General features: G+C 40.1%; 2 protein-coding genes across 2 annotated transcripts in view; one reads left to right on the top strand and one right to left on the bottom strand.

Moving 5' to 3' along the window:
* LOC148428631 (pyruvate carboxylase, mitochondrial-like) overlaps nt 1-22,369 on the bottom strand; it is a 210,648-nt gene that overhangs the window by 50,092 nt on the left and 138,187 nt on the right. The gene's annotated exons all lie outside the window — the stretch shown is intronic.
* The window catches only part of LOC148428632 (leucine-rich repeat and fibronectin type-III domain-containing protein 4), a 46,299-nt gene continuing 27,442 nt past the window's right edge, over nt 3,513-22,369 (top strand). Inside the window, exons 1-2 of the mRNA XM_088425867.1 lie at nt 3,513-3,976; nt 5,668-6,269. The gene's annotated coding sequence lies outside the window, so the exon portion shown is untranslated. The remainder of the gene's footprint in view (nt 3,977-5,667; nt 6,270-22,369) is intronic.

Genomic DNA, 22,369 nt, shown 5'->3' with positions numbered 1-22,369 from the left:
AGTATTCCCGTGATGGCATTAAAAAGCATTCAAATTTTACTTTGACAAAATAAAGGCATGCAACACTTAGCAAATGAGTCACTGTAACACAACTGAACGACCGGTTGATTCACGTTTTAATTAATTTGCTCTTAGTTTAAAAGGAAATTATGTGGGGTTATTGTCATGACATTAAAAAGCATTAAATCAGATAGAAACTAAAAATAAAGGGATACAAGGTTCAGGAAAAGTCAGTTTCACACATTTTAGCAATAGGTTTCTTCTGGTTTCAGTTCATTTGCTCTTAATTTGAAAAGAAAAGAAGAGCTCTATTCCTGGGATGGCATTGAAATGCATTCAGATTTAAGTTTGAGAAAATAAAAGCATACGACATTTAGCAAAGGTCGTATAACAACTGAGCGACAGGTTGATTCACGTTTCAATTCATTTGCTCTTTGTTTGAAAGGAAAAATGAAGGGTCATGACATTAAAAAGCTTTACATTAGATTGAAACTAAAAATAAAGACCTACAAGGTTGAATCAAAAAAGCACTATAACACGCTTTACGTTCCAAGTCGCTTCACGTTCCTGTTCATTTGCTCTTATTTTGAAAAGAAAAAACCTTTTTCCCGTGATGGCATTCAAAATCATGAAACTACATTCACGTACCCCCATTTAGGAGACACTAAGAGTAAAATATATCTTGGAAACTGATTTAGATAGCACTGAGAAAGAAATCTCTGGATCCGCTTTCTCGCGTTTCCACCAAGACACCCAAACATAATAACAACTAGCGCTCTTATGAAAAGCGAGGTCACAGAACACCACGGCTCCTCGTAACGTTCGCCGGAGGGCGCATTAATTGCGAGCCGATGAGCCGTGAAGCGGAACGCCGTTAACCGGATACGATTGGACCGGATGAGGTATCAAAAGCGCCGGCTGGCGTCGGGGGAGTTCCAAAAAAATACCTGACCGCGGGCCAAATAATTACCGTCGGGGGAACGTCGGAGAACGAGAAGGCCGAGCGCGAGCCGCGTCCCGTCTGGCTTTCATCTCCGTCTTCCCGACGCCTCGTCGGCAGCGATTCTTCCCATTGCGTTTCGGCGCGATCGGGCGCCTTTGAAGGCGTGCGGGGGCTACGCGTGTCCGACTCCGATCCGTTCTTCTGCCGGCTTATCTGGCTAACGCCCCGGGAGAGCCTCGGCCTTGCTCGTCTCTTCTTCACCTCGGAGTAGCTGCGGGCGCCGAGAGCTTGTCTCGCTTTCATCTCCTGCTCTTCCTCCATATGTCCGTCACGCCGGTCCTCCCCGCGCGACGAAGAAGAAACCGCGTCGCTAAAATACGCCTTCGAACTGGATGCAAACCAACATTGTGCAATTTGTCTGACATCTCTGACATCATTTGTTCGGCGTCCAAACTATGGCGTGGGGGCCATTTGTGGCCCGCTTTCCACCGTTTGCCGGTCCTCATTTTATACATCACCCTATAACCCTAACCCTATTTTTTATTTATTTTTTTTCAATGATGCATTCGGGCAGAGGCGTCCAAAGTATGGCACGGGGGCCATTTGTGGCCCGCCTTCCACCGTTTGCCGGTCCTCATTTTATACATCACCCTATAACCCTAACCCTATTTTTTATTTTTTTTTTCAATGATGCATTCGGGCAGAGGCGTGCAAACTATGGCATGGGGGCCATTTGTGGCCCGCTTTCCACCGTTTGCCGGTCCTCATTTTATACATCACCCTATAACCCTAACCCTAACCCTATTTTTTTTTTTTTTTTTCAATAATGCATTCGGGCAGAGGCGTCCAAACTATGGCACGGGGGCCTTCCACCGTTTGCCGGTCCTCATTTTATACATCACCCTATAACCCTAACCCTATTTTTTTTTTTTTTCAATAATGCATTCGGGCAGAGGCGTCCAAACTATGGCACGGAGGCCATTTGTGGCCCGCCTTCCACCGTTTGCCGGTCCTCATTTTATACATCACCCTATAACCCTAACCCTAACCCACTCTACAGTGGTACCTCAACTTACAAAATAAATTTGTTTCGGAAGTCATTTCGTAACACTTTTCGTAAGTAGAGCCTTTATTTACATGTAAGTAGCCTGATCCGTTCCAAGCCCCAAAAAATGCTCCTAAACCCTTTAAATAATATTAATAAGTTATAAAAACCCGTCAAAAATGGTAACATATAGATATTACAATTACATTAGTGCTTATAATCATTTATCACGCAATTTTGGAATTCAAAATACATTCTGGAAAATGAAAAAAAAATGTACACTGTACACTGTGAACCGTTGATTGGAAGTGTGGATGAAGTGTGTAAAGATGAAAAGTATTGTGAAAGCTCAGCGTCATAAATTCTAATTCTAGTTATTATTTGATGGGGTGTTCCACTTATTGAAATTCGGGTTACACCGCGTCTTAAGAACGGATCCAGGTCGTAAGTAGAGGACCCCTGTATTTATCGAGGAAATATTTGTAGTTCTGGCCCCTAATTTTACTAACCCTTAAAAATACTACTCTCACGTTTTTAGTACCAACGTGGTACCTGCTTTTGAGGGCTGGATAACTAACATTTTTAGAGATTTTTTTATATTTTTTTTATATATTTATATAGATATGTAGTTTTTATAAAATACAAGGCAAAATACACAACTTGAAAAAGTGAGTCAAGCTCACCACTTTTCCCCCACTCATACAAAGTAACTCCAAGTGTATTCACACTGGTTTGAAGCAAGTTGGTCTTTTCATATAGGACTTGAAACGGGACAAAAAAAATAGCCATTGAGTGGTCTTTGGCGCCACCTACTGACTTAAGGTGTTACACACACGTCATCCGAGAAATTTCTATCCCTTGGCCCATCTCAACCACCGCTAAAGACGTCGGTTCAAAAATCAAAATAAACGCAATATTACACACAGGTTTAACATCCATCGAAAAACGTTGATTATAATGAGTGTGGGTATGTCCAACCTGGTACCCAAGAACATATGTGTTGTGATTATTTAGTACGCCTAGCTGCAACAGTTTAGAATTTGCAGCATGCTTGTATTTTGAACTTTAGCGTTTAGCATTAGCGTGAAATTTCAACTCCCTAGTGTTTTTTTTCCGATGCTTTCTCCTTTGATTTACCCAAAAAAAAAATCTTCGAAAATGTCCCACATTGGTACCGTGCATGCACGAGGTTAAATAGCCCGCTAAATCATGTGACGTTTTTAGTCTTTTTTGGGTCATTCTGGACCGCACGAAAATAGACGGCGGGCCAAAAAAGGCCCCCGGGCCACAGATTGGATATCGCTATTCTGAAGTGAAACGTTAAAAGTGATACAAGCCAAAATTAAACATTGACTCTACTGGATCATCTTGTGTATTGTTCCTACGCAGCATTTTCCATCTCCATCCTCCTGCATTCCCTCTCCCTCCCCTCATGTTTGCCCCCCCCCCACTTCATCACTCCGGCTCCACATCTCTATCGCTCTCTCTCTCTCGCTCGCTCGCTCACTCTCTGTCACACATCGGCGCCAGCGCAGACGGACCTCAGTCCCGTCTCGTCTTCCTTCTCGGGCGCCGGCAGAAAAAAAAAAAAAGAAACAGGAGGAAGAGTCCAAACAAGTGAATGAGGGGACGCAGACCGACGGCGGGACGGAGCCCACCTTGGGAGGAATCCTAGCGCCGTTTTTTTTTTTTTTTTTTTTTACCCCGCCAGTCCCCTCCTCCTCCATTCACTACCTGGACTCCCGGATTAACGCGACTTAAATTTCAATCAGCCCGCAGCGCTAGCGACAGAGGCGGCCGACACGGCGCCGCAGCTGTCCAGAGCGAGGCGGCCGACGGGGGGGAGGGGGAGAGGAGGGGAGTGAAGAAAAGGGGGTGGGGTGGGGTGCGGGGGGGTGATGGGTGTTGTTCCGCCGCCGAGTTGAGGGAGCGCGAGCGCGTCGCCAAGATGGAGATGTGACGGCAGGTGGAATGCTCAGCAAAACCAGGTTCGTCAATCCATCTTTTCAAAATTTCATTTTGGGGTGGGGGTGAAGAGGGAGGCAAAAATCTCTACTGCGCTTTTGAAGTGGAAAATAAACACCTCGGATGGGGAGAACGAAAAAGAAAACAGAAGAGAGAAACCGAATCCGCATGCAGGGTGCGAGCGCCGCATATGGAATGCGGGATGTGAATCGCCGGGAAAAAAAAAAAAAAAAACGCACAATGATCACGGAATGGACTTCTTCTTCAGAAGCGTCCCGAGATGATTGACGGGCCAGAGTCGGCCAGGCGCACTTTTCAACTGTCTGACATTCACGTAGCGGATCAATACGCTGCTTGTCTCATTAGTCCGCCCCTGTGTGTGCGTGTTTTTTTTCCTGCACGGTGAGGACCAAATTCCGGGTGTTACTGTCTTTGTGGGGACCACAAGTGGAGCCCACAAGTTCAGACCTATTTTTGAGGGCCAACATTTGCTTTTAGGGTATAGTTTTGAGTTGGAATTCGGTTGAAGTTAGGGTAAAGGTTATGCAATCTGGAGATGTCCCCACTATGATAGAAAACCTCATGTTTGCATGTGTGTGTCCTTGGTTTTTTTCTACCTGGTGGAGACAAAGTTGTGGGAACCTCTTGTACTTATGGAGACCATTTTGGTGGAGCCCACAAGTTCAGGCATGTTTTTGAGGGCCAAAAGTTGGTTTTAGAGTACAGTTTTGAATTGGAATTTGCTTGACGTTGGAGTAAAAGTTAGGCAATGTGTTGTGATGTTTAAGGTTGGGAACTAGGAAGTGCAACATGCCCCCACTACGATGGAAAAACCCCTTGTGCGTGTGTATGTCCTTCGGTTTTTCTACCTGGTGGGGACGTATTGTATAGTGGGGGACCTCTTGTAATTGTGGGGGATTTTTAAGGTTAAGGGCTGGGAAATGCAAGATGTCCTCACTATGAACCAAAAAAACCCTTGCCTGTGTGTGTCCTTAGTTTTATTCTACATCGTGGGGGCCAAATTACAGGCAGCACTGTCTTTGTGGGGACCTCTTGTACTTTTGGGGATGCTTAAGGTTAGGAACTAGCAAATGCAAGATGTCCCCACTAAAATAAAAAAAATAAAAAATCTTGTCTGTGTCCTTAGTGTTTCCTACCTGGTGGGGACTTAATTAAAGGCTGTACAGTCTTTGCAGGGACTTTTTGTCTTTTACGGGAATGTTTAAGGTTAAGGTCTATGAAATGTGAGATGTCCCCTCTATGATAGAAAAAACCCTTGTCTGAGTGTGTGTGTGTGTGTGTTTATTCGACATTTTACAAATTACAGACAAATTACAGTTTGTACCGTATTAGTGGGGGCCTCTTGTACTTATGGAGACCATATTGGTGGACTCCTAAAAACATAAAATTACGTCTTTGGGATTGAATGATTTTAAGTTTCGGGGCTACTAAATGTATTGTCCATGGGATGTCCCCACTATGATATAAAACCCCGCTACTTTGTGCGCCCGCGTTTGGACGTGCAGGGAGACGTTAACGGGGGCCAGGACTATTGATTGCATCTTGACGGGCAGGTACGGGAGACGGGGGAGGATTTAGTGCCGCCATGATAGACGGGAGCGGGGAAGGGGGGGGGGGGGGGGGGGGGGGGGGCGCACGCTAGGTGTCAGTACAACAAGAGGACCCACTTTTTTTCTCTGATTTTGTCTCGCAGGCGGCTCCCCGTCACACCCTCTCGCCAAGGTCACCCGCAAATGCGGCGGGGGCGGAGAACGCCGTCGAGGCCCCCCCGGAAGTCCTTCCAGGAAGGAAACGCCAGGGATGGAGCCCCGGAAGGCGATGAATAAATAACCGCGGCGGGAGGATGCGCGGGCCGGGAAGGGAAAAAAAAAAGATGGCCCGGATTGCAACGGTGGCGGATTCCAAATCCGCATCCCCTTCAGCCGCGTGGAAGCGCTATCAAAAAGGCCCTTAAGAGGATTTCAAACAAAGTGGATTCTTGGATCCCGTTTCTTCAAACTTGAGGTCTGGGAATAACGGGGGCCCCGATCGGGCCGGCCATTTGGAATTTTGCAGGTTGTCTCGTCTCCCGCTGCGGAAGCTCAAGAGGATCTTGTGGAATTTGCCAATTTGGCCGCTCTTTGGATGCGTGTGGTGCGGAAGGCCACCGGCGCAGGTTTCCACGCAAATACCCTAAGATTACTCAAACCTCAACAGGGGGAGATGCGCTGAAAACACACACACACACCACACGCGCGCGCTCACACCTGACCGACATGTGGAGCTGATTCCGGTTGTTAAGCGCAGACGGAAAAGGTAAGCTCCAAGAACCACCCCGTTCTCATCCCTCTCGCACTTTTTTCTGCTTACTGTATTTTCCGCACTATAAGGCGCACCAAACCGCCTTCGATTTTCTCAAAAGCTGAGCGCGCGCCTTCAATGGAATAAAATAACTCAATCACCGTGTAAACTCTTCCATTTTTACCTCTGCATTCCAGTTATAAATGTATTATAAATGTAGTTATATATATAGTTTATATATATAGTTTATATATATATATATATATATATATATACACACACACATAAACGCACATAAACTATATAAAAAAATATATAAAAAAATACATACATATATGTATATATATATGTATATATATATATATATATATATGTGTATAAAAAAGAAAAAAATACATATATATATACATATATATAGTTATATGTAGTTATATATATATATATATATATATATATATATATATATATATATATATATATATATATATATATATTAAAAAAAGAAAAAAAAATACATATATACATATATAGTTATATATATATATATATATATATATATATATATATATATATATATATATATATATATATATATATATACACACACACATAAACGCACATAAACTATATAAAAAAATATATAAAAAAATACATACATATATGTATATATATATGTATATATATATATATATATATATATATATATATATATATATATATATATATATATATATGTGTATAAAAAAGAAAAAAATACATATATATATACATATATATAGTTATATGTAGTTATATATATATATATATATATATATATATATATATATATATATATATATATATTAAAAAAAGAAAAAAAAATACATATATACATATATATATATATATATATATATATATATATATATATATACATACACATTTATATATATGTGTATAAAAAAGAAAAAAATACATATATATACATATATATATATTAAAAAAAGAAAAAAAATACATATATACATATATAGTTATATATATATATATATACATACACATTTATAAACAATATATAAAAAATACATATATATGTATGTATATACAAACATATATACATACATATATATATATATATATATATATATATATACATACATATATATATATATATATGTATATATATATATATATACATATATATATATATACATATATATATACATACATATATATATATATACATATATATATACATATATATATATATATATATATATATATATATATATATATATATATATATATATATATATATATTAAAAAAAGAAAAAAAACATATATATATATATATATATATATATATATATATATATATATATATATATATATATATATATATATATATATATATATATATAAAAGAAAAAAAATACACTTATATTACTGCATATATATATATATATATATATATATATATATATATATATATACAATAAAAACAGAAAAAAATACACCGGTTGATGAAACAACGCGACGTGAAAGCAGCAGAGTAGTGATTTTGCTGATTAAAATGTCCCATTTGAGCGGGACTGCTTTGTTGAAAAATGATCAGTAGGAACGGCAACTGTGTCAAATGATGTGACTGTGAAACTGCTTTCAAAAGTAATAGGACGGCTGTCAGCAGCCTATATTGAGCGCTGCTCCCATCTGGTCGCTTGAGGAAAGTTTGCCAGTCATCTACATGTTGTGCGAGATAAGTTGTGGTGTCTTTTTGTTGGCGTATGTGCGGGGATTTTTTTTTCCCAGGCTTGAATGGTGGCCTCTGTTTGGGGCATGGCCAAAGACTCGTTTTTTTTTCCTCCTCCATCATCTCTTTACTTTTCTTTTTTCTCGCTTTTCCTCTTTATCTTTTGTATTGTCTTTGTCTCTCGCTTTCTGATTTTGTCTTTGTATTTTCTAGTCTTTTTGTTCTTTTTCTCTTGCAAACCTCTTTTTCTCTTTCTCCACTCCTCCGCCTCTTAATTTCTCTTTCATTTTTTCTCTCGTCTTTCTCGCTTTTTCTTTTTAGCTTTCTTTTTCTCTTTTTGTCTTACATTCTCTAGTCATTCTCTCTTTTTCTGTCGCATCCTTTTTGTCTTATTTGCACTCTTTGTCTTTTCGTTTTCACTCCATTTTCTCACTCTTTTTCTGTCTTTATCATTTTCTTTCTCTCTTTCATTTTTTTCTCTCTTGAACGCTCTCTTTTACTCTTTCCCTCACTCTTTCTCTCGCTTTCTCCTTTGCCTCTCTCAATTTCTTTCTCTTTCCTTTTCTTGCTTTTCCTCTATCTTTTTTTGTCTTTTTCCTCTCTGTTTTTGTTTTTCTTGTATTTTCTGTTTTTTCTCTCTCATTTTCTTTCTCTTTCTTCTTTGTCGCTCTTTAGTGTATCTTTACTCTTTTTCTCTTTCTCCTTTTTTCTCTCTCTCCTCTTTTTTGTCTTGCATTCTATTGTCTTTCTCTTTTTCTCTGTCTCATTCTTTTTCTCTTATTTGCACTCTTCTTTTGTTTTCCCTCCATCCTTTTCTCTCAATCTCTCACTCTTTTTATCACTCTTTTTCTGTCTCACTCCCATTCTGTCTCTCTATCATTTTCTTTCTCTCTTTAATTTTTTTCTCTCTTGAACGCTCTCGTTTACACTTTCCCTCGTCCTTTCTCTCCCTCTCTTTTTTTGTCTTTTTTACTGTTTTCTTTTTTCTCGTTATTTCTAGTCATCCTCTCTCATTTTCTTTTTCTTTTTTGCACTCTTCTTTCTTTTGTTTTCCCTCCATCCTTTTCTTTCACTCTCACTCTTTTTATCACTCTCTTATTTTTTGTCGTGCATTCTATTGTCTTTCTCTTTTTCTCTCATTCTTTTTCTCTTTTTGCACTTCTTTCTTTTTCTGTTTTCCCTCTCAATCTCTCAATCGTTTTATCCCTCTCTTTTTCTGTCTTACTCCCATTCTGTCTCTCTATCATTTTCTTTCTCTCTTTAATTTTTTTTCTCTCTTGAACGCTCTCTTTCCCTCGTCCTTTCTCTCCCTCTCTTTTTTGTCTTTTTTACTGTTTTCTTTGTTCTCCTTTTTTCTAGTCATCCTCTCTCATTTTCTTTCTCTTTTCATCTTTGTCTTTTCCTTTTTATCTCTTTCTACCTCTCTCTCCTCTCTCCTTTTTGTCTTGCATTCTCTTGTCTTTCTCGCTCTCTCCCTCCCGCACGCTCTCTCTCACACACACACACACACACACACACACACACACACACACACACACGCGTACACACAGTAGACACACTGGCCCAGTATAGGTGAATCGATGTATGCACATTTAGCTCTCTTGTGCTGAATCACTGAGCGCGCCGAGCAGGAAAAGAAGGAACTGGATGTCCCGGCTTCCCGACGCACACAAACACACCGCGCGCTCCCATAAATAATAAACAGATGCGTCTCGCTAACAACATAAGAAGGAAATGTCGGACGGGCACACACGTACGGGTTATTTTTAGCTCTCCATTTCAATTCCCATCCATTAACACCTCTAATTGAGCTTTTTCATGCTTTATTCCCAGGAGGACATCCCTCACCTCCGTTGCGCGCGCGCGCGCCAGATGCTGTATCGCTAGCTGGAACGTAATCTCGCATGGCGTGTCGTTTGGGTGTCGCCACGCGGGGATTTGGGGCTCCGGGCGCCAACCTCGGAGGGGGTTTCGCATAAGCGGGCGCGCGCGCGCACACTTGCGCTTATTTGGCCTGCTGACACGGGAAAGTGACTGAGCGGATGTACGGCGGGATAAGAGGGCCGCCAGACATGGGGAGAGCCAAAGAGAAAGTGAAGAGAGGAGATAATGCGGAGAGAATGAAAAGGGAGAAGCTCGGCGCAACATGATGAGGGCGAGGAGGTCAGAAAAAAAAAGTGATGAGGGATTCATTGATAGGAGTGGAATAACTGTGATTCATTTGCAGACATTTTGTGATGAGCGACATTAGAGGAAGATGAACCAAAGATGGCCGCCGTTATCTGGCCGAGATCCTCAATAGGGACGAACGATTGAAAAATGAGACAAACCATTTTTGTTCCGTTTAATACAGCAGTTATGGATTTCGCGGTCCTTTTTAGAATAAAATCGCAATCCCGTTTTTATACTTCTTTTGTTTTACAATCAGAGTTATTTGAGAGCAAAAAAAAAAAAAATCATTCATATGAAATAATATTCTTCATCTACTTCTCCTCCAAACGTTTTTTTTTTTTTTTTTGCATTCACTACAATTAAAAACATGACATCATTTTTTTCAATTACTGGCCTCATAGAACATAGGCTAAATAATTGATTCTGTAAAAGCAGATGCTGATAAATAATTTATTGAAATGAAAAGCATTGTTTTCACAGAGGGACTAAATAAAGCAAAGAATATTCACGAGAAACTGAAATTCTGAAGGTTTGGACATTTTTAGGCGTTTAAACGATAAATCGACGATCATAAGTAATTACTGACAAATCCGATTATCGATTAGATGCCGATTAATCTTAGGTCTTTAAACCATAAATCAACTATCAAAAATAATTAGGGATGAATCTGTTTTTCGGTTAAATGCCGATTCATCGTTGGATCTCAAACTATAATTATTTCACTAAATTTGAACCAACAAACATTTGTGTGTAAGAAATTTTGATAGTTTGGACAATTTTAGGTCTTTAGACGATAAAACGACTAGCAAACATGATTACTGACAAATCCGATTATCGATTAGATGCCGATTAATCGTTGCATCTCTAACTATAGTCATTTCACAAAATTTGAATCCTAATGATTTGGAAAGTTTTAGGTGTTTAGACGATAAATCGACTATCAAGAAAAATTGAATCTGTTTTTCGGTTAAATGCCGATTAATTGTTGCATCTCTATAATTGTTTCACAACATTTGAACAAAAAAACATTTCGGTGTATAAATTCTGATAGTTTAGACAATTTTAGGTCTTTAGACAATAAAAGGACTAGCAGAAATAATGAATGATGAATCCGACTATCCACGAGATGCCGATTTATCGATGCACCTCTGACTACAAATATTTCAGAAAATCTGACCACAAGTTTGGAATAAATTATGAGAATTTGGGGAAATTTGTGTCTTTAAAAAGAACTCAATTATCAAAAATAATTAGTGATAAATTTGATTATCGATTGGATGTTGATCAATCGTTGCACCTCTACTAATTACTTCACAAAACCTCAAACAAGTATTTGTGTGTAAATAAACGAATAGATAAATAATTCATTGAAATAAAAAAAAAATGTTATTCTATAAAGTACCGTTCCCAAATAGTAGCCTTTGCAAATTGCATTCTACTGCATTTTGCAAAGTCGATTTGAATTTGATGAATTGTTTAGCCCTGCTTCTGACTGAACAATGGTTTGCCCCACTGAGATCCATTTATCATACGTGACCCCAAAAAGCTCACGATATGAGCTGGGGTCATCTGCCTCCCGGCGAAAACAAAGGAATTCTATCGAATATCGAATGGGATCTTGATTTGGGCAGATCCTTAAGAACGTCCGAAAAAATTGGTATCAGTATATCGCTTCAGGCAATGAATCAAATTGGATCATATATTCCTTATCCTCTGCAAAGAACAATCAATTTGCTAAGGTCATGAAGAGGGTCTCGATATGAGCAGGTCCCCTGGATCGGGTGACGTGGACTCATTCGAAAAAAAAAGTGATCGGGACAACGCTTCAGGCAATAAACAGTACTCAGTCATATATTCTTTATCCTCTGCAAGGAGCAATCAAATAGGGTAGATCCTCAAAAATCACGTCGCTCGGGACTTGGGTTTCATTCGAAAAAAATGTTATCAGGATATCAAAGGACACTCAGTCATATACTTGTTATCGTCTGCAAACTATGATTAATATTAGTGCTGTACCGATGAAAAGGGAGGAGCTGAGACATAGCAAGGAAATTGACACATGTCTTTCTTATACTGCCATCTGCTGGCTATGTCGGGCATAGCAGCAATCAAGAAAAATGAATTGGTTTGAATTTGACGGAATTATTCCTTGATAGTCAAGTTATGTTACGGTTTCCACGGCGAAACGAGTGAGAAATCTATTTATGAAGAGGCAGCAAGGGAACCGAAGCCGTTCGTTTGCGCGCGAGATCCTTGGCGAGGCGGTCAAAAACATTTGAATGCACGGCGAGGGCTAATTGTCTTCGCCATCCCGCCGCCGTCGCTACATTTGCGCCGAGCGTCATACGGCGGCGTCGGCATTTGTCATTCCCTCAATTATCCCGTCAGCGTTGGCGAGGGCGTCTGCCATTCCGAGACGCCGGCAGATGGGGACGCTTGCTGTCAAAACGAGCAGATCGGCGAGGCCGACGCAGGGGGAGGAAACGCCAGCCGGGAGCGCCGACGGAAAATGTAACCGCGGCCATCGGGTTATGCGATTTATTCGTCAGCGAAGGCGGCGCTAAGCTAACAGGAAAGGGCCCGTTTGTTTTACGGCGGCGGCGGGGTCGAGCGGTTGAGTAATTAAAACGTTAACAGTCTGTTGAGGCGCAACGGGCGCCCGGTGAGCGGGAGAGAGCGTAACCACGGCAACCGTGGGTGACAGACGGAGGCAGAGAGCCATTGAGGAAAGCGGGCGACGGGCGGGCTAGCGGGCGACGGTGGGCGCTGAGTGACGCGGCGCCGTTATATGGCCAGTGACGGGAGGGACATTTTTTTAAATCGCATGAAAAATACGCTATACGTAAATACAGTTTTTATTTTTAGATATTTCTCTGACTAAAAAATCGGTTTCAGGAGGGCAAATAAAAGAAAAAACCTAGACATTCATGTCACATCTTTTGAAATGAAATTTCTTCCGTAAAAACTAGAAAAAAAAAGCTAATATTCCGAAGAGGCGCAGCGATTAGTCGCCAAACATAAAATTAATCGAAAATTTCTGACTTTAAAGTGATTATCAAATTAATCACCAGAATTTCGGCTGACAAAGATAACCACTTACTGCTCTAGACTAATTGATTACTTTAATACATAAAGTAATAAACAACCTTAGATTTAGACTACTTCAGATTACCTTAAAGTATTTAGCAATGACTTTCGTCATTGACTTTACTACTACGGGTATTAAAGTTATCAATTAATATCGGACTTGATTAATCAATTACTTTAGTACCTGATTACCCTGAGTAATTGATTACTTTAGTACTCCGTTCATTCATTGAATCTTAACTTTTACATGATCCTACCTGTTTTAGTAATACTTTTGTGTGTGAACACGGAAGGACTCGGACGTTGGTTCAGTCTGCTCGTTTCTTTTATTGAAAATGATGCCGAAACAACCTCAGCGAACACAAGCTGCTGTTAGCTGCAAGAGGCACTGGCTGCTAACAGCCAATTGAGGTCTGCCTTCTAGCTTTTCCCGTTACGGTAATTATTATAAGTCACATTTTGGCGGGTGTAACAATGTCTGTCTTTCAAAACTCAGTTTATGTGGCTGACGGATCAATTTTCCTCAAATAGTGTCCAGAAAACAAACAAAAAATATATATACACCGTTTATAAGATGGCCAAATACATTTGGCATTCATTTTTTGGGAAAACAAAGTGCATTTTATACTTGGGGTATTACGGTAAGGAAGCTATATAGTTGTTTAAAATACACAAATTGTTTTTCTTTATTGTTTGTAATTTTTGGGGGGGGACAAAATGTTGCTTATTGTAAACGGAGTCAAATTGAAATCTAATCTTACGTGGTCCATCTTGCCACGGGAGGAACACATAAGTGGGATTTACTCAGTGTGTGTGTGTGTGCGCGTGTAGCATCGGTCAATACATCCGTCAGCGTGATCAACAGGCCTGCTTGACATGTCATCGAGCGACAGTGCTGGAAGCTGAGTGATGATTGGATAATCATTCACTTTCTTCAAATTCGCCCTCTCACAAAGCCCGGAAGCCATTCCACACACACACACACACACACATACAAACACACACAATCAGGCTCAGATTTACTTTTGTCAATCTGCAAACAAGTTGTGCTGTCAGCAAATCAGGGCCCATAAAATTGGCCCCGCGGGGGCGGGGGGGGGCCCGATTGAGCGCGAGCGGGCTCGAGAATTGCGCTGGATTAGCTCGATTTCCGGCTCGGAGCAAATCTACGTGCGCGCAACATAGAATGGTTTTGGACAGAAAGAAAAAAAATCAATAGATGTATAAAAAAAAGAAAAAGCGTTTAAAAAAAAAATGGCGTCACAGCGGCAGGTCAGTTCCACGGGCAGCACGTGTCATGCAAATGTGAATTTATGAGCGTCGGCGCAAGCGCGTCCCCGTTGTGGTGCGTCTGCAACATTCAGTGCGCCCGTGTGGAACGGCGTGCGGAACACTCCAATGGATCGGAATAATTATTTCCCAAGACTGGAGTGTGCCGCGTGGAAAAACTAATGAATTGCTGTTTGAAGGATTCGCTCATTTCCATGGGGTGGAGGGGGGCCGGGGGAGGGGAGGTATTTCGTGCTGTTCTAATATGGAATGTGCAAAACAGGATTGAGGTCAGAGAAGGGAAAAAAAAAAGTTCTCATTTTTATGCCAAAAGACGGCGATTAATAAACGAGTCAAATGGAATAGCTTTCCTTGTTCTCTCGCAGGTGCACACTTAATTGAATCGGATGGCGATATCAGAACTTTTATATGATCCTCTCGGTTTTTAGTAATATTCCTGTATGTGAACAAGGATGGACTCGGACGTTGGTTCAGTCTGCTTGCTTCTTAAAAAAAAAAATTATATATATATATATATATATATATATATATATATATATATATATATATATATATATATATATAAATATAAAATATAAAAAAATAACCCCCTAACCCTAACCTATAAACTGGTACAGATTAATAAATTGAGGGAACAGATTAAAAAACCGAGGGAACAGATTAGTATACTGAGAGAATAGGTTAGTAAATCGAGGGAAGAGGTTAGTAAATTGAGGGTACAAATTACAGATTAGTAAATTGGGGGTACAGATTCAAAAATTGAAGGAGACTAGTAAACTGAGGGAAAGAATTAGTAAACTGAGGGTACATATTCATAAACTGAGTGAAGAAAGGGATTAGTAAACTGAGGGAACGGGTTAGTCAAATAAGGGAACTCAATAGTAAAATGAGAAAACGGATTAGTAAACCCAGGGGATGGATTAGTACAGTAAGGGAACAGATTAGTAAACTGAGGGAACGGATTAGTTAACTGAGGGAACGGATTGGTAAACTGAGGGAAAAGATGGGTGAACTGAGGTTACAGTTTAGTAAACTGAGGGAAGGAATTTGTAAACTGAGGAAACGGATTAGTAAACTGAGGGAACGGATTGGTAAAATAGGGGAACAAGTTAGGGAACTGAGGTTACAGATTAGTAAACTGAGGAAACGGATTAGTGAATTGAGGGAACGGATTGGTCAACTAAGGGAAAAGAAGAGTAAACCGACATTACAGTTGAGTAAGAGGGACGGAATTAGTAAACTGAGGAAACAGATTAGTAAACGGAGGGAACGGCTTCGTAAAATAAGGGAACAGATTAGTAAATTGAGGTTACAGACTAGTAAATTGAGGGAAGGAATGAGTAAACTGAGGAAACGGATTAATAAACTGAGGGAACTGATTGGTAAAATAGGGGAACAAATTAGTAAACTGAGATTACAAATTAGTAAACTGAGGAAACAGATTAATAAACGGAGGGAACGACTTCGTAAAATAAGGGAACAGATTAGTAAATTGAGGTTACAGACTAGTAAATTGAGGGAAGGAATGAGTAAACTGAGGAAACGGATTAATAAACTGAGGGAACTGATTGGTAAAATAGGGGAACAAATTAGTAAACTGAGATTACAAATTAGTAAACTGAGGAAACAGATTAATAAACGGAGGGAACGACTTCGTAAAATAAGGGAACAGATTAGTAAATTGAGGTTACAGACTAGTAAATTGAGGGAAGGAATGAGTAAACTGAGGAAACGGATTAATAAACTGAGGGAACTGATTGGTAAAATAGGGGAACAAATTAGTAAACTGAGATTACAAATTAGTAAACTGAGGAAACAGATTAATAAACGGAGGGAACGACTTCGTAAAATAAGGGAACAGATTAGTAAATTGAGGTTACAGACTAGTAAATTGAGGGAAGGAATGAGTAAACTGAGGAAACGGATTAATAAACTGAGGGAACTGATTGGTAAAATAGGGGAACAAATTAGTAAACTGAGATTACAAATTAGTAAACTGAGGAAACAGATTAGTAAACGGAGGCAAAGGCTTTGTAAAATAAGGGAACAGATTAGTAAATTGAGGTTACAGATTAGTAAATTGAGGGAAGGAATGAGTAAACTGAGGAAACGGATTAATAAACTGAGGGAACTGATTGGTAAATTAGGGGAACAAATTCGTAAACTGAGATTATAAATTAGTAAACCAAGGCTACAGATTAGTAAATTGAGGGAACGCATAGTAAAATAAGGGAACAGATTAGCAAATAATATTCTTTTCTTGCACCCTGTCACTAAAGAAGCACCGCACGCTTCCATAGGCATGCACATAAAAAAAAAAAGTCGGTAAATGACAGGCTTTTATTAACCCCTACCCCCAACCACGCAAGTGTGCGACCCAATCGAACGCGCCGGCGGGTAAAAAGCTCCGCAGTACGGAGCGGCTCTGAAAAATGACGGCATGCCAATTGAACATTTGCGCACCGGAGTATTTGGGCTTGATGGTGCCCACGGTTTTGCCGCTTGGCCGCCTTTGGGTCCTCCAGATGTTTACACCGTGGCTTTGCTGACAGATAACACTGACATGCTACTTTGCAGTCACTCGCTGACAGTGACGCACGGCAAAGGGGGAGCGGGGGGCGGAGCTTTGTCTTTTCGGCTAACCTGCGCACACACACGCGTGCGCGCACTGAGCCTCACACTGATGGAGTGTGCGTAGAGGGCATACAAGAAAACGGGAGCTTTTCATTCCGGATCATGTAAAGTTGTGTGTGAGCCAACGGAGTGCCAAAGAAAATCACTGTCACCTCTGTTGTTTGCCACTTCGGTTTATCGTCAGCGCGCAAAGCGGAATCCCCCGTGAGCCGCGCGCGCTTTCCAAGAGGAAGCGAATCAAACTTTACGTACGGAGGGAGACGACCACAAGGTCACTCGCAAAAATCGGACGCAAAACGCACAGGGGCAACGGCTAATCGACTATTTTTTGACGATTGGCATTTCGGGATCTAAAATCTGGTGCAATGAGTCCTCCGAAACTTGACCGATTATTGTGATGATTATTTACAAGCGTCTGCTTTTCGTAACCAGTAATCTAAAAATGTACAAAAAAAAAATAAATATATATATATATATATATATATATATATATATATATATATATATGTTTTTTGACCCTGGAGGTTATTACTATTACCAGAAATAAACATAACACATGAATATTATTGCTATTTTATTATTATTATTATTGAGAAATAAAAAAAAACACTGGCAAAATTATTATTATTATGATTATTATTATTATTATTATTATTGAGAAATTTAAAAAAAAACACTGGCAAAAGCAAAAAATTAATAAAACAAAATGTTGGAGTTTGGTTCCACACATTTATGACACATTTGAGTGATTAACTACGCCCGGGTCAAAGTGACCCAGGGACATTATTGTTCTCTCTGAAATGGAAAAAAATAAGTCTAAAGATTTGTTCGTAATTACACAAATTACCCGAATTACACATGTAAAAAAAGTTTTCTGAAACCCTGCGATGATTACACATGACCCCGGGTCAAATTGACCCGGGACGTGATTACCATTATGAAGAAATACACATAACACATGAGTATTAGTGCTTTTCCTGAGACATAAACCAAAAACCCAGGCAAAAAAAAATAAAAAGTTGGATTTTGAGTGATTTTGAGTCATGTTTGAGTGATTAAAAACACCCGGGTCAAAGTGACCCAGGGACATTATTATTCTCTCTGAAATGGAAAAAAAGAAATCTAAAGATTTGTTCGTAATTACACAAATTACCCGAATTACACATGTAAAAAAAGTTTTCTGAAACCCTGCGATGAATACACATGACACCGGGTCAAATTGACCCGGGACGCGATTACCATTATGAAGAAATACACATAACACATGAGTATTAGTGCTTTTCCTGAGAAATAAACCAAAAACCCAGGCATAAAAAAAATAAAACAAAAACATTTCGGTTCCACACATTTCGGACATGTGTGAGTGCTTAAAAACACCCGGGTCAAAGTGACCCAGGGGCATTATTGCGGTCCCTTCCAAACATAACATACCAAAAGGATAAGCAAGACTTTTTTTTTTCCCCGCTTATGATGTACTTGTCCACAAGTCGTGACTCAGCAGTTGACGGCCGACGGTCGCTTCGCAATATCACGCGACCTCTCATCGGACAGTTACGATTAAACGCCATGTAATATTGCCCTGCGCACTTATGTCAGCAATAAAAAAAAAAAAAGACGACCTGCGCTTAAAAAAGCGGCACTTGAAAGCACTTCTAGCAGACAGCGGTGCCTTGCTATCCCCGACATCCAGGTGCAGTTAAACACACACACAAAACAAAGAATAAACAGAACGGTGGCCATTTTGTCACGGCGTGGGGAAATTGCCTATGATGCAATGTTCTCCCGATGAAATTGCGCTTAATTGCTTTTTCGCCAAGCATATAAACAAAGGCAAGACCCGCTGGCTTTTCTCTTGTCTTGTTTTGCGGACGGGCATTCATTAATGTCCGCCGCTGTAATCAGACATTCACCTGCGTGCGGCGATACCTCCTCGACAACGTCTCCGGGCCCCGCCCACAAAGTCGTTCCCGGCGCGGCGCGGCATCTCCCTAATCAAATCGCCGGCGCGCTTCTGCTTCCTCCGGCCGCGACAGTGATGGATGGCGGGCTTCACCTGTTTATCGGCTTTACATATTTCTCTGCCCATCTGCTTAATGACGGCCATTGATAGCGGCTGACTCCTCAAGCGGTGAAAGGAATCCCCCTTTTGACCCCTTTAAATATTCGGACGGGAGATTTTTCACACCGTTTTGTTATGTATCAGAAAACCGAATTGAATTATTTGACTTAATATCGTTTTTAATTCCAATGACCGCAGATTTAATGACTATGTATTACCGCATGCACGTGCATTTACATATCGGCATACATATGCATATATATTAGGGCTGTCGTCGATTAAATTAAGCACGTGGTTAAATCGGAATTAGGCACATGATTTCCATAATTAACTGATCAAAATGGGCAGAGGTTCACGCGCCGCTTCATGTTTGAATCATTTACTCTTAATCTGAGAAGAAAATTTAATTATATTCACTTATGTTATCTGTCTGACATTATGGCAAGATACTGAATCATAAATAAACTTTAGTCCGTGCATTCTCTGTACTGTCGGCTAAAAAGAATTTTTTAATATAGGGTTAAAAGTGACATTTTTAACAATATAATTAAACACCGGCAGAATCAATTTTTTAAAATAAATTAAGTATTATATATATATATATATATATATATATATATATATATATATATATATATGTGTGTGTGTGTATATATATATATATATATATATATGTCTGTGTGTATATATATATATATATATATATATATATATACACATATATATATATATATACACACACATTATATATATATATATATATATATATATATATATATATATATATATATATATATATATATATATATATATATATATATATAGCTGCCATAGAATAGAAGCCACTACTAAATGTTTATATAATCAAAATAAAGAATGAATACTATTTTTTTTCTATTGATCGTATTGAACTTTAAATGCCTCTATCCCATTCTTTTTTTATGCCATTTCTTTATTTATTGAAATTAGAATAGTTTTGAACTCATTCGGTGACAGCTCCTTCTAGACACTCCTTTACCCTACTATGTAAAAATACTTCAAGTAAGTACCTGGGATCGAATGCTCTGTAATATTGCATAAATCCGTCTTTGGGATTGAATGACTTGAGGGAAAGTCCGTATCTATAGCAGCCGACTAGAAGGGGACCCAAATTCGCCCAAGAGGCGGCGGTATCAAAAAGATGAGTGGCACAACAAGAGGCTACGTGGGCGTTGTGTTCCTCCTCGCCCGGAGAAAGAGCGAAAGAACGAGTATCTGCCGGCCTCACTAGAATTACGTCTGTGTGGGAGATTGTTGTGGTGCATGCAAGCGCACAATTAATATCCAGGGCATTGTGCGATTGAAATCATTCCTCTTTTTGGCAGCCTTTGGCGCGCTTGCGCACGCGTGGCGTGGCTCCTTCATCCGGGCGCCCTTTCGCCGCCATCAGATCCGCGGATTACGATAAGTGGTTTGCGGGCGCTAATGCCGAGCCTTGGAGTTTATCGATACCGCGGCGCTAGCCCGATTTGAGTCCATTAGAGAGTGCTGGCATTTAGGAAGGCCGCCGTCCCTCCGCCGAAGGAAGACTCGATGAGGGAAAACATGCGAATAGAAATACGTACACAAATGCGTTTTAAGGTTATAAATTGGAGTTGGCGTTTAATGAGGCCTTGACATTCACAGGCCTCGGTGGGGGATTGCCGACTGAGGCCGAAAGGAAATGAGGTCCTAAAGCGTAAAGTGAAAACAACGGGCGCTAGACTTTCAACTCCAGTCCGGAGCACCTTATAATTGCACGGCTCGGAATCAGTTTTTGCACCGATATGCTTTCATGAGAAAAATCAAAGCCAAGAACTTTAGCTAGTTCGATGCGATCCCTTAAGAATCAAGACATTCATTCCTAGGTCATTTCCCACCCCCCAAAATATGGGTTTTAAAAATCCTCGCACCAAAATACTAAATCAAATACTAAAGTCGTGGATCATTTAAGTAACCTAAAGAATTGACTATTTTGGTAACCGAGAGGAATCAATTCCTTTTTTTTTTTTTGCCAATACAAGCAAATCGAATGTTTTTAGATTTTCAAAGTAAGAGTAAATTAATTTAACAATTTAAAATGACATTCCTATGCATTTTTGAAGGCGCTTCAATTCTTGCATCTTTTTTTGATAAATAAGCAAAGTGCGGGTCAAAATGACCCAAGAATATTTTTGCTGTTTCTGAGGGGAATCAAAAGAATCGCAAGATTTATTAGTTGGCAGGATTACAGCAAAAAAATAAAAAGTTTTCAGAATTTCTGGATAATTACACATGACCCCGGGTCAAATTGACCAAAGATGTTATTACTATTTCAGAGAAACAAACGTAACAGACGTGTATAAACTAAGTATTGCCCCTGTTAGTTTGTGAGTGGGTTTACAATGAAGAAAAGTTTTTGACACTTTTGGATAAATACACACACCTCCGGGTCATATTGACCCGAAGATATTATTGCTGTTTTTGAGAAATGAACACGAATCACTGATTAAAACAATGTACAGCAATTTCTGAAAAGTTTGGATGACTGCACCCCGGGTCAAAGTGACCCAAGGACATAACTCGGATTAAAAATATTTCACAGGCTGTACAGCTTGAGAAGCACTGTCGTATCGGTCCTTCGGATGCGCCCGCGGCGGTATAAATAAGCGGGTTAAGACGGGTATGGCCCAGGGAGCAAACGCACGACCCTCCAGTGGTCAAGCACATCAGAAAATCAATTAGCGGAGTGATGAGTGGAGGTTGCTAGGGAGGACATACAAGCGGACGTGGCCAACAATAGCAGTGCAAATGAATGGGACAAGCGCCTCCCGGAAGGTCACATCGATCATTGTGTGCCTGACATGGCGTCCCGGAGCGCCGTGGGCGTACAAAGGCTGCCGGCGTCCAAATAGAAGGCTCGCGAGGAGACGTCGGTGGAAGACGGTCGAATAGGGCGAAGGTGCGAGAGACCGAATGTCGGCGGTACAGATTAGCGAGCGACGGGAGGACGTGGCGAGGCGGGCCTGTGACTGATAACGCCGCCTTCCTCGGGTTGCCTCAAGGGCAGACGAGACGGCGGGGAACAGATTGTGGGAATAAGACAAGGAAATTGTCGAAAGTTACAGCAGCGCTAGAGGCACAATG

This window comes from Hippichthys cyanospilos, chromosome 1 (genome assembly GCF_059441005.1).
Source record: "Hippichthys cyanospilos isolate Australia breed blue-spotted pipefish chromosome 1, RoL_Hcya_1.0, whole genome shotgun sequence".
In the NCBI taxonomy this organism is placed as follows: domain Eukaryota; kingdom Metazoa; phylum Chordata; class Actinopteri; order Syngnathiformes; family Syngnathidae; genus Hippichthys; species Hippichthys cyanospilos.
Note: the sequence above shows the minus strand (reverse complement) of the source record. Positions and strands in the feature narration are given on the sequence as shown.